Source organism: Lissotriton vulgaris, chromosome 3_2, assembly GCF_964263255.1.
Source record: "Lissotriton vulgaris chromosome 3_2, aLisVul1.2, whole genome shotgun sequence".
NCBI lineage: Eukaryota > Metazoa > Chordata > Amphibia > Caudata > Salamandridae > Lissotriton > Lissotriton vulgaris.
In genome coordinates this window covers 193,271,506-193,284,236 of record NC_141690.1, presented here as the reverse complement: position 1 = coordinate 193,284,236, position 12,731 = coordinate 193,271,506, and the positions used below count along the sequence as shown (strand labels likewise).

General features: G+C 43.9%; 1 protein-coding gene across 1 annotated transcript in view; it reads right to left on the bottom strand.

Annotated features, from left to right (window-relative positions):
• The window catches only part of POLN (DNA polymerase nu), a 2,377,116-nt gene that overhangs the window by 40,792 nt on the left and 2,323,593 nt on the right, over positions 1-12,731 (bottom strand). The gene's annotated exons all lie outside the window — the stretch shown is intronic.

The following is a 12,731-nucleotide window of genomic DNA, read 5'->3' as shown; positions in this document are numbered from 1 at the left end:
TATCTGTCCTTTCTTTACCCTCCTGTTTATGTTGCCCCTTCTAATTACCATAAGACTCATCAGCTGATGAAAAGAGATTTAGAAACTAACAGGACAATAAGAAGCTATAATACTGATAAGACTGACCAGACAGATGAATGAAATGTGATTTATAATCGTGCAACTTAGCCCAGTGGGCGTCAAGGCGCCTAGCTCAATATCTAGCTAAGTCATCAAGGTGACAGGAACTTACTGGTAGGCTTTAATGAAGCACCAGGTTTTAGGGGCTTTCCTAAAAAGATCCAATGAGGGCTGAGATTTGACCTCCAACGGAAGTGTGTTCCATAATTGGGGTGCCAAGATGGAGAATGCCCTACTCCCCCATCTGACCTTCCTGAAACAGGGGACTACCAGTTGATTCAGCTCTAGAGAGCGAAGACATCTGCTAGGCACATAGCGGGTAAGCAGAGACCCAACATCATCAGAAGGGCCTGCCATGAGGGCACTGTAAGTGAGGCAAAGGAGTTTGAAAGAAACCCTAGAAGGAATAGGGAGCCAATGAAGGCTCTTCCTTGCCATTGTAGCAGATGAAAGCCATGGAAGGGCCGACACAAATCGCGCAGCAGCATTCTGCACCACCTGCAAACGCTGCAGAAGGCACTTGTTGGCCCCAGCATAGAGTGAATTACAATAGTCAAGCTTGGAGCCAACAAGAGCGATCACAATCTGCTTGCGTGCCTGGGGGGAAAGGTAATGAAGGATTCTTTTAAGGGTCCTAATAACTCCCCAACAGGTGGCAACTGTCCTATTTACCTGGAGCTCCATAGAGAGCGAGGTGTCGAAGATGACGCTGAGATTCCTGGCAGATTGGGCGGGAGTGGGGCAAGTGCCAAGAGATGAGGGCCACCACTCGCCCGACCACACGTCCTGGTCCTTACCAAAGACCAGGACCTCTGTTTTGTCGCCATTCAACTTTAGGGAGTTAAGGATCATCCACTCTGCAACAAGCTGCATGCAAGACCTAAAGTTGGACGCGGATGTACTCACAGAGTGGGCCAGGGACACCATAATCTGAGTGTCGTCGGCGTACGACACCACCTCCATCCCCTGTGATCTTACTAATCTCGCGAGGGGGGCCACGTAGATATTAAACAGGGTCGGGCTCAAGGCCGACCCCTGTGGCACCCCACATTGCAACGATTTAGCAGGGGAGAGGAAATCTCCGAGCATCACTCGCTGTTCTCTCTGATGTTGGAAAGAGTTCAGGAGACTCAGAGCCGACCCTGTTACCCCTGCCTCCCTTAACCGAGATGTCAAAGTAGAGGGAGACAGGGTGTCAAACGCTGCCGTGAGGTACCTCACTACAACAGTTTGAAGATATTTCAAAGGGACTAGTTCCATTTTGGGGACCAATCTTCAACAGTTGTAACATAAGGCGACTGTCTAGAATTGTGGAAAATGTGGTCCAAACAACGACTGAAATATTAGCTAATATCACTGTAGAGCTTCAGGCTACAGTTTCTCTTCAAAACCGGATGGTGTTAGACGTCATCCTGGCAGATAGGGGCGGAGCTTGTCGTGTGATCGGCAGCTCATGTTGTGTCTACATACCTGATTCGGCCCCTACTATACATCTCGCTATTAAAAAATGGCACCTATTAGCTAATGAATTACATGAAGAAAATGGTACCTGGTCCCTCAGCGGGTGGTTCTGGAGTCTTTTAGCTACATGGGGATGGAAGGTATTTATGATTTTAGTAGGAATACTTGGAATAATTTTCAATTGCTGTTTATGCCTTCATTGTGGCCCAGCATGCTGTGCTTTTTGTGCAACCAAAATAACGTCTTCTTTGATCCAGGCCTGACAAAAGAAGGCTGAGAAGCAGATGATCCAGAAGGGAGTAGCAGACCTCATGCAGATAGATGAAGGGGTATTCATAGAATAGAGTAGCGTAGTTATATTGGCCATAGTGGGCCAAAAGGGCCGTCTGTTGGAATATAAAATTATATAATCGTGATTGTCCCACTATGTACCATATAACCGCATATATACGTATTCATGATTATGAATAAAATAATATTGTAGGATAGCCTAATGATAAGTTAGAAAGGTTCGTCTTGTCCTACTGATGTAGTTAGGACTTCTTTGTCTCATCTACTCTTCCTTTATCTATAAAGTCTTAGATATTACATGGTATAATGTGGGATACGAAAACAGGTAAAATCGCTTAGTCTGCCTCTCTCTCATTAGAACATGGTTCAGGGAAACCCAAGGTCATACTTGCTCTTCTTATAGGATGCATGCATTCTAGCAGAGTCCGTTTCTGTACTCCACAGGTCTAAGATAGACCAGAAGGGCACCTCACTGACCTACCCTTGGAATAGCTTTTAGCTTAGCTATTGACGAATGTGTAAGAGCCTTAAATGGGTGTTCCTGTAGACTAATGGACAATTTGTGTATTCCCTTTTTAGGTGTTAACCAGAATATGTAAAACGTATATATACTTTGTGTTATGTGTATTTAGGTAGTCTCCTCTGCGCACCTTCATGGGTCGTGTAGACCGGGGCTCCCCTGCCAGGGCTTGTATTTTGATTCAATAAACGATTCGACCTTCTCCATTGCCGACCGCCTTATTATTCTTTGATTATAGATATATTAACATATATCCTTGGGCTATTGGTAAGTATAGTCCGGCCTAAAGAAATTTAGATCCTTCAGTCGACGGTTGCTCGCTATCAGTGTTAACGCAAGAATTTGGTGGTAAGCAAAGACTTTGCACTTATTTGTCAACCACATTGGATAATGTTGCAAGGGCACTTCCTAGCTGCCTGAGGGCCACTGCAGCTGTGGCGGTGGCCATCCGGCAGTCGGAAGGACTTGTTCTAAATTCCAACCTAACAGTGATGGTGCCGCATGCTGTGGATACATTACTAAATAAAACTAAGACACAGCACCTTACCAGCGCACGCCTCACTGGGTATGAATTGACACTATTTGCTCCGCACATCACGATCACACAATGCCCCACATTAAACCCAGCTACATTGCTACCACTCCCTACGAGTGAAAATACCAATGATATACATGATTGCATATTTTGAACTGAAGAAGAAACGAAGGGAAGGGTTGACCTTACCGACATTCCTCTAGCTGACCCTCAGGGGGAATTATATGTGGATGGGTCCTGTTTTGAATTAGCAGATGGAACAACAACAGCTGCATATGCAATTACGACCTTGAAGACAGTAGTTGAAACATTTTGAGTGCCACACCGGTCAGCCCAAGCTGCTGAACTAGTGGCGTTGTTACGAGCCTGTGAATTGAGTGAAGGACCCGAAGTTAATATCTACATAGACAGCCAATACGCCTTCGGCGTGGCAAAATGTTTTGGGCGGCTGTGGAGGGAACGGGGCTTCCTTATTTCTCATGGTCAGAAAATACAGAATGGCCCCCTGGTATTACGGCTGTTGGATGCCCTCACTCTGCCCAAGAAATTAGCCATAATAAAATGCAGTGCACATAAGGCAGTGGTGGATGAAGTAGGGGAAGGGAATGCTTTCGCAGACCAGGTGGCCAAACAGACAGCCCAATCTCCAATGTCGGCTATGTTTGTAATGTCCTCTGCAAGATGGGTGGAGGAATCGTAATTGTTCGATAATACTATGGAAAGTGTGAGAGAATTACAGAAGGAGTTAGAGAGATGGGAAAAGGAAGTGGGAAGACTGGATGAGAATAACTGTTGGGTTGATTTGACAGAAAAACAGAGATGGTTGCTACCCAATGCATTGGTGCAGGCCGTTGTAACTATGGCCCACGGTCCTGCCTATGTAGTAGCTAAAGGTATTTGTGGCCTATTAGACCCAGTATGGAATAACCCTAACATACAAAGGACGGCTGTCCGTTTGGTCCAATACTGTATGGTCTGTTTACAACACAATTCGGGGAAGGGAGAAAATGTACTGAGTGGGAACTTTGCACCTCCAACATTACCCTTTGAAGTGCTCCAGATGGATTATATCCACATGGAACGCGTCAACAATTTGAAATGTGTGTTAGTGGTGGTTTGTGCTTTTAGCAAATGGGTTGAGGCTTACCCCACTAAAGAGAACACTGCCCTGGCTACAGCAAAGGCCCTTCTTAAGGAGTTTATACCACGCTATGGTTTGCCCCGTTTGATCTAGTCAGACAATGGGGAGCATTTCCATGGGGCCCTTGTTAAGCATATTTGTGATGGATTACAGATAAAACAAAAATTCCCCGCAGCCTGACACCCCCAGTCAGCAGGGCTAGTAGAAAAGTACAATGGGATTCTGAAACTAAAGATGGCTAAGATTCGGGAAAGCACGGGTTTAAAATGGCCTGACACTCTGCCCTTGGCCCTCATGTCATTGCGAGTTACCCCTCACTCTCTCTCTGGTCTTTCTCCTTATGAGATAACCTTCGTCGACCAGCTAATATATGGGGTGTACCCAGACCGCGGTCCTTCTCTGATATCGAATATCCTATCTTGATTGATTACCTGTATACCCTGACTAAAGATCTCCGTTCTATTCATCAGCAGGTGAGGTTCCGTGAATCCTGAACCTGTTTGATAAAGGTTATCGTATCATGATGATTTTGGTATTGGCTATCCTTTTCCTATTCTGTCTCTGTGTACAGTGTGCTCCGGCTATATGTGGCCTTTGTGCTACTTGGTGTGCGAGGAGACCTGTCCAGAGAGAGTTACAGAGTACCAGGATGATGTTACAGCAACATCTTGATGATCTGATGAATATAGACCTGGATTCAGATTGAAGTGAGTTTAGGTTATTGCCTAATGTAAGAGCAAAATGAGGGTCTGAGGTTCCGTGAATCCTGAACCCGTTTGATAAAGGTTATCGTATCATGACGATTTTGGTATCAGCGAACCGCAAATGACGAATGCGGTATGCATGAGTGTTTTTGTCATGTTACACTGATGGATTCACTATGCATTTGACAATTTAGTTTCGAACCCTTGGGTTCCATTTTGTGTACGGCAGCCATTTTGTGGGTTGCCCTTGCATTAAACTGATGAATGCAGGATGACTGTGGTCATGCAGGTCTCTAAGGACACGTACACCTTTGCTGACTCCCCTGTGACCTGGGCAAGCTGACTCCACTGCCCGAAGCCAAACCTGTTCGGCCAGTTCCTTTCCCAGTGGCCGAATGAGATTAGCATCCAGGTGCACATATCGTAAACCTTTCATCGCACACAAACTATGCCTAATCTTACACACACCTGTCTCTGTTTCTTTCTTTATGACTTGCTTTACGATGAGGAGGTGCCCGTTTTTATTGGGGGTCTGTCGATATCTGATAGAAATACTGGACCTTGCCGGGTAATTGATTGTGGGCTGAACAAACTGAAATATGGGCTTGTCATCATGACTGCTTTTTCTTTGTAATGAAAATATGTGAATTATCAACTGTAAAATAAGGAATGTTTGCCTGAAGCATAATATTTTGCATAAAAAGGAAAGGCTGGCTTTGTAAGATTGAGCAGTCTCCTGAGAACCTACATGCTGTTGTACTTCTAGGACCTCTGTTACTGGCTGCAGCCAATAGATTTGATCTTTGAAGTCACCAAGAAGTATCCCGTGTCTAAGACAGGTGAATCCGGAAGACTAAGGGCGTTTTCCCTGGCGCCGCTGGGTTTAAATACCCGGTTCTTCACAGGTAGCATCGGTACTGCAGCCTCTGCCAGAGGGCCCTGGACATCAACTGCAACCTGGCCAGTGGGTACCGGTCAAGAAGTTCGAACGAGACTCCAGCCTGGCTCCAAGGTGGTCCGAGCCACCTCAAATCTTACTTGCAACCCGGACGGCTGTCAAGTTGGATGGGAGAAAGCATTGGATACATGTCTTCCATCTGAAAAGGCTGCTGCTCCCGCTTTCTTATGATCAGCGACGCTCTGAGGGAATTCTGAGCCAGGAAACTGAGAGAGCCACTGCATTCGTACCCTTTTCCGACGCCTGCGAGAGAGAACAAAGGCAAGAAGTGGGAGTGACGAGATCGGGTGAACCGGTCTCCGCTGAATCTGCAATTGCTCTGAATCCTGTTATTGATACCTCAGCAAGCGAAAGCTCTAATGAAGGAGAGATACCTTCCGTGCTGTTTTCAGATCAGGAAATTCTTGGCTATGTGCGATACAACCTATAGCCAAGAAAGCATCACAACACCTCAGACTCTAATGCTAGGAGATAAGGAAAGACTTGATTGAATAGACAGAGTTTGCTAGATTGCAGGTCTGAGGTGCTGAGGGAGACACTGGACTGAACTCTTGAGAGCTGGAACTTTGGTTACTGTGCTCTGTTCAGAAAGAAAGACTAACCCTTGTGAACGGCCACGTTGTACACCAGGATCCTTTTGACCACGACGTTTTGTTTTCTCGAGATGAACCATAGGAGTCTGCCTGTGGGACTCTGACGGGCACAGGGAGAAGAACCCTCTGGCAGGACGGACTGCTAGGCCCGAGTTTAGTTTTGGACTTTTAGCTAGGAATGTACCCTTTTGGCCGTATTGTACTTGAAAAAGAAATTCCCATTGCACCACGATACTTGCCATTTTATGAACCAATGTTTTCTACATGGACCACGAGGGTCAAAGTCGCTTTTGTGTTGGTAATCACAGGCCCCGCCTGAACACTTCATGTTCACCATAGCACCCCACAAAGAACGACATCGCCAGACTTATGCGAAAAATTTATTTGTAGAAATGCTCCATCAAACACACAGCGCTACCAACATCACCGACTGTTGGGTTTGTGGGCTCTTGCCATCTGTTATGCATAAACATGACCTGTTTCTCTCATTGCCCTTGTCCTATTTAGGAAGTTGTGAAGCATGGTTTAAAATGTTTTCTGCTATGTACAATCATTATGTAGAAAATCCCAAACAATGTACGAGAAGGGTTATAGCATGATCTTAGCATACATTGAAAAACATCAGGGATTTGACCCAGAGGGAAATGGGGGACAGGGATCGTTGGATCCAGAAGCCTGTATGAATCTATATACAGAGAATGAGAATAGTACCTGGTTAAAAGATGAACTCTATGATTTTGCTAATTTTAATGACTTGCAGTATTTCCAACACTTTGTGGTCAGAAATGTTACCAGTGAACGCACTGTACCCATTCCCATTTTGAATACTTCTTCTGATTTCTGTGAACAGGGGATGGGACATGTACAGGTTGGTGACAGTGTCTGTAACTATACTTATCGCATGAAAATAGTAGCCCGCCACTGAATGTGTATTTTGTATGTGGGGAAAATGCTTACACTTGGTTGCCCAGAGGTTGGGCAGGCCAGTGTTATCTGTCCTTCTTGTACCCACCTGTATACATTGCACCATCAGACTATCATAGGACACACCAACTCCATACCGCTAGAACAGTACCTAAAAGGCAGCGTAGACAGCTCATAGCAACAGAAGTCGATCAAACTGACACCTCCCTACAACAATTTATGGACTTTAGCAAAGGATTGGTCCCTTTCTGGGGACCCATATTCAATAGCAGAGAAATCAGGCGGTTGTCTAGAACAGTAGAGAATGTCATTAATATCACAACCGATATCATGACTAATATAACAGTAGAGCTTCAGGCGACAAGACTCGTTTCGCTCTAAACCGGATGGTTCTGGACGTTATCTTGGCTGATCGAGGTGAGCATGTAGGGTGATTGGCAGCTCCTGCTGCGTGTATATTCCAGACTCCGCCCCCACTGTTCATTTGGCTATCCAAAAGCTACATCGCATAGCAGCTGAAATGCATAGCGAAAATGGGTCCTGGTCACTGTCTGGGTGGTTCTGGGGGCTTCTGACAACGTGGGGTTGGAAATTGTTGTTGATACTGGCTGGAGCAGCCGGTGCCATTTTTACCTGTTTCATCCTTGTCCAATGTGGTCCGGCCTGTTGCTCCTATTGTGCCTCCATGGTGGCGGCCATGTGCGTCCCTGCTCCTGTCCCCACCAAACTTCAGATGCTCCAGCTGGAGATTCATGAACTAATGGCCATTGATGAGGAGGTTTTCCAAGACTAGGATTCCCTTTTCATTAGCTACATCACGCTAAAAGGAGGGTTTGAGGAACTGGAATTGATTTTCGGTTCCATGAACCATATAGTTGTTGTTTGTAAATTAGCGTGATGCATCTAGAATAATTATGAAGAACGCGAAAATTCTAATATACACACGAAAAGCAGTAATTTAGGAATTAACATACACCGCATTGCACGTTTTTGTACTTGCTTGACTCAACCGACGCCATTTTGTGGCCTCGCTCGTTCCCTGCATTAGCAAGCCCTATCCTTGCATTTCACTGAAGCCGTTCCCCTGAGAAATAGCCCAACTGTTGCAAACTGCTGTTTCTGCTCGTTAGGCCTGTCAAAGTTATAGGTAGAAGGAGGGGACTGGATAAGCACATTCCGAGGGGCGCTGTACGGACTCTCTCGGAGTTAGCAGAAGGGAGTCACCCTCACGACCTTGCTATAATGAGATGAGCTAAACCAAGAGCGCTTTGTCTCCCATATATGGTCTTTCCCTCAGCACCAACCTGTACCAACTTGTATTTTTCCATCTTGGGTAACGGTTTCGAAATGTCACAGCACATATGTGATGTTCTGAAAATGTGCCAGCAGTCTTCTTGGCGGACCTCGTGGGGTTAGGTCGCAAGGAGCTCCTCTGGCAGAGTTTGTTTGTCATAATAAACGATTGGACCTTCTACACTGCCAAACCGACTGATTATTGGTAATGGGTATTGGGCTAGTTGTAAGGATGGCTCTAATTGGGTTGTAATAATAATTACACAGGTACTTCACAGAGGGATACCCAAGGAAGCCCCACAGTACATAGGATCATACTTCCAACACTGGAATCGGTGTTGGGGTATGATTCCAACATGTTTGATACCAAACATGACCAGGTTCTGGCAGCAACTATATAGTTAGACATTTCGTAATGACTGATGTATTAAATTAGCTGATGGCACTTACAACGACTGGAGAATCAACTCTGGAGTTTGTAGGGGTGTCCTGTTCATGCAAGGGCACCCTCACACTTATAACCAAGCACCCTACCCCTAGAACTGAAGAGCCTGCTATAGGGGTGACTTATAGGTTTTAAGTGCAGTGACCACAGATATAAGGAAACACATCTGTCCCGAGAGGTGCAAGCACCATCTCGCGGAGGCTGCAATGGCAGGCCTGTAGTCACAGTTTAGTGAACTCCCATGGGTGGCACAATACATTCTGCAGCCCAGTGACAATATATTTTGACAAATTCAAGAAGGTAAGTGGAAACAAACCAGTCTGATATTATATGTACAGAATAGAGGTTGTATGGGGTGTGCAAATGTGCAGTTCTAAAACCTGTAAATCATCTATTCTATAGTGTAAGCTACATATTTCTGGCGGTGTATAATTAGTAGTTGTGCACAACTGTCACTAGGTGTGCTTTAAATTCTTTGAATATAACAAATCCACAGCCATTTCTTCCAGCTCAGGTTGGAACTTCTAGGTAAAACTAAAAGTGTTGATGACTATGTCTCTGCTTTGCATGCCTTAGCATTAAAGTGCAGGTTTGGTGTTTTACAAGAGAAACTTATTCGGGATCAAATAATAATGCATGCAAGTATCCCCATTATTCAGATTAAAGTATGGGTCAATGGTGAAATATTTAACTCATTTGTTTAGCTGATTATAATGCCTCCCGCTAAATGGGGACCAACCAAAACCAGCTAAGTATTATACAAACCATTTAATATATATACAAGAAATCCGCTAGGCACGGTATATCTCACCACATAAGATGCTCAAGAGAGGTTTTAGCTGACCCATAAATATGGTCCTTATGTGACAATATCAATGCAAGAATGGGTTGTCTAGAGGCACTTATCCTTCTTGGCCCCCTAATCAAATAACTAATTATACGTGGACCTGCCTGCTTCTTTCAAAGGCCTGTACCTAAATACCAGAACAACACTATCCAGGTGTGAGGACAAAACTGCAGGTGAAGTTGAACCGCGGCCCAACAGGAAGAGGATAGAAAATAAGAACTTCCTTATTCCCTGGCTAGCGGTATCTGATTATTAAATCCGCCAGCAGAAAAGATATATTCCTTGGAAAAGACTGCATATGGAGTCCATTCATAGATAATGCGAGACTTGACCTGCTACACAGGTAATACTAATTAGATATAAAGCTCTGGGACAGATGGTTTAACCTGCAGTGGAAGGAAATTTAAAACCCCGAGAACACCATATGTGCTTTCTTTTATTTTAATATTTTCCGGAATAGTGAAAAGGATTCATCCTGCTTGGCGTTGAAATTGTGAACTCAACGCATTAAGCCACACCATATCATATTATTTTTCATTTTTCCTTTCGAAATAGTTGGGATGCACATCACCAACAGCGGTGAGTGGGTTTTTTGTTCATTAAAATAAGCTTACTTTGATCACACAAATTTTACTTTGTTTTTAAGCAATTACCGTATGTGGTATGTCTTCTCAGAAACATTCCTCATAAATTTAGAATCAAATTCAGTTAGACCTAAAAAGGCCCTAACCTCATCCTTTTCCGTCGGTCTCGGTGCCTTTTTTATAGCCTCAACTCAACTTACTCTTGTTTCGGCTTAATACCGTCCTTATTATAAGAAGAAGATGAATTAATGTGTGATAAAGGTTGTGTGGCTGTATTGTTTGATAGCGGATTGGAAGGCATTTCTTTGGCTGGATGGAAGGACTATTGGGACAAGGATGAAAATATGAAAAACATTGCAGACATTTAAATAAAGGTTGGCCTAGTTAAGACATTTAAAAACGGATGAAAGGGAGTTTTGGGAAGTGAATGATGAGCTGAGTATGGAGGAAAACTTGTTTAGATGTGGGAGAGTTGTACCACATGTGGCACTGAGGAAGAGAATTTTGAATATACGTCAGAAAGGCCATTTAGGTGTGTTCAAAACCAAGCAGAGAGTGATAATCTGTTTATCTTAGGGCCCAGCCTAGCCTGCCAATTGTCTGAACACAGTTAAGAAACAGTCTTTTATCTTGAGTAATTAACTAGATTCTCAGCTTGACCCTCTTTTAGGATGTGGTATAGACTCTAGCGCCAACTTGTTTTGTATTCGCTCACTCTATTAAAAACATTAACATTAATAAATATAACTATTGGTGGCCTGGTCTCAACAATCAGATTGAGTGATTGCTACAAGATTGTATGGAATGCAATAATTTAGTCTTAAGACCTTATGTGCATTGAGAGTCTAAATATGTCGAGGTAGAAGGTTGGCTTGGACATCGTAGGTCCAATTGACTGGGATGGTTGTGACTAGAAGTATATTTTAATCCTGGTTGATCACTTCTGAAAAGGGCCAGAGATTGAAATAGCTCGTAAGGCAGAGTGTGTAAGGATCATTACATGTTTGGATAAAGGTTTTATGAGGGAAGGTCTGCCAAAGTGTGTTATAAATGATAATGGACCACAATTCACTGCTAATAATATCAAAATATTTCTGAAAAGGAATTTTATTACTCATAAAACCACCTCATTATATCATTGAGAGGGAAATCGCTTAGTTGAGCGCTTTAATAGGAAGGTCAAAGTTAGTGATCAACTGTGTAAGAGCAATAAGTTAAATTGGGAAAGTACATTTTTTTAACGTATTTGGGCTTATAGGATCACTCCTAGTTGAGTAATGAAAAAAAAAATCTTTGATGAGAGGTTGTGAAGCCGTTAGCAAAGATTTGTGGTTTAATGGCACCATCCAAACAGGTTGAGTGGTCACTAGAGCAGGTGATGATGCAAATAGCATTGGCTCAACATCATACAAGACTTAGTATGACAAAAGTATGGGTCAGAGTAAGACCGGAGCTTCCAGTGGCTCAACGCCCTGGAGGGACCTAGTGGGCTTGTTGGACCCTAGGGACCCTCAGGATTCAAATGAACTTAATCTTCCAACTTGAAACAACCACAGGACGTGTTTACACAGTGGTGAAGAGAGGGGACGGGGCCTGAGGTGACTTGTGCAAACACGCCCTGTAGTGCGTTTTAAGTTGAGGAAATAATACTCCTTCAATCCTGAGGGCTCCGGGGGGCAACTAGCCCACCAGGTGCTCCCAGTAAGCACCACTGCGATGCGTTACAGAGAGGTGGTCTAGACTGTGCCCCTTTTCACACCTCTCTGCAATGAAGCTATATGGCGCTTACTTGAGGTGCATAGTTGGCTAGTTGGACACTAGGGGCCCTCAGGATTCAACAGGACTTAATTTCCCAACTTAAAACGTCCACAGGGCGCGTTTACACAGTGTTGAAGGGAGGGCACGGGCCTGAGGTGACGTGTGCAAACACACCCTGTGGTGCCTTTTAAGTTGGGGAAATAATTCCCCTTCACTCATGAGGGACCCTGGGGGTCAACTAGCCCACCAGGTGCTTCCAGTAAGCGCCACTGCCCTGCGTTACCAGAACTCTTGGAACCACATTTTATATGTGTTAACAATAGTTTCTTGACCGTTTCTTTCTTTTAACTTGTATATTATGTTCACCAAAATGCTCATATTTAAAAAAAAACAAAAAAAACAATATATATATATATATATATATTTTTTTTTTAACTAGACTCAGAAAGTTTTAAGATCAAACAAAAGAGAATGTGGTTAAACATTAAGAGCCTTGATCTCAGTACTCGATTTTATAAAACGTATTGTTATGGTTTTAATTAACTGAAACAATAAAC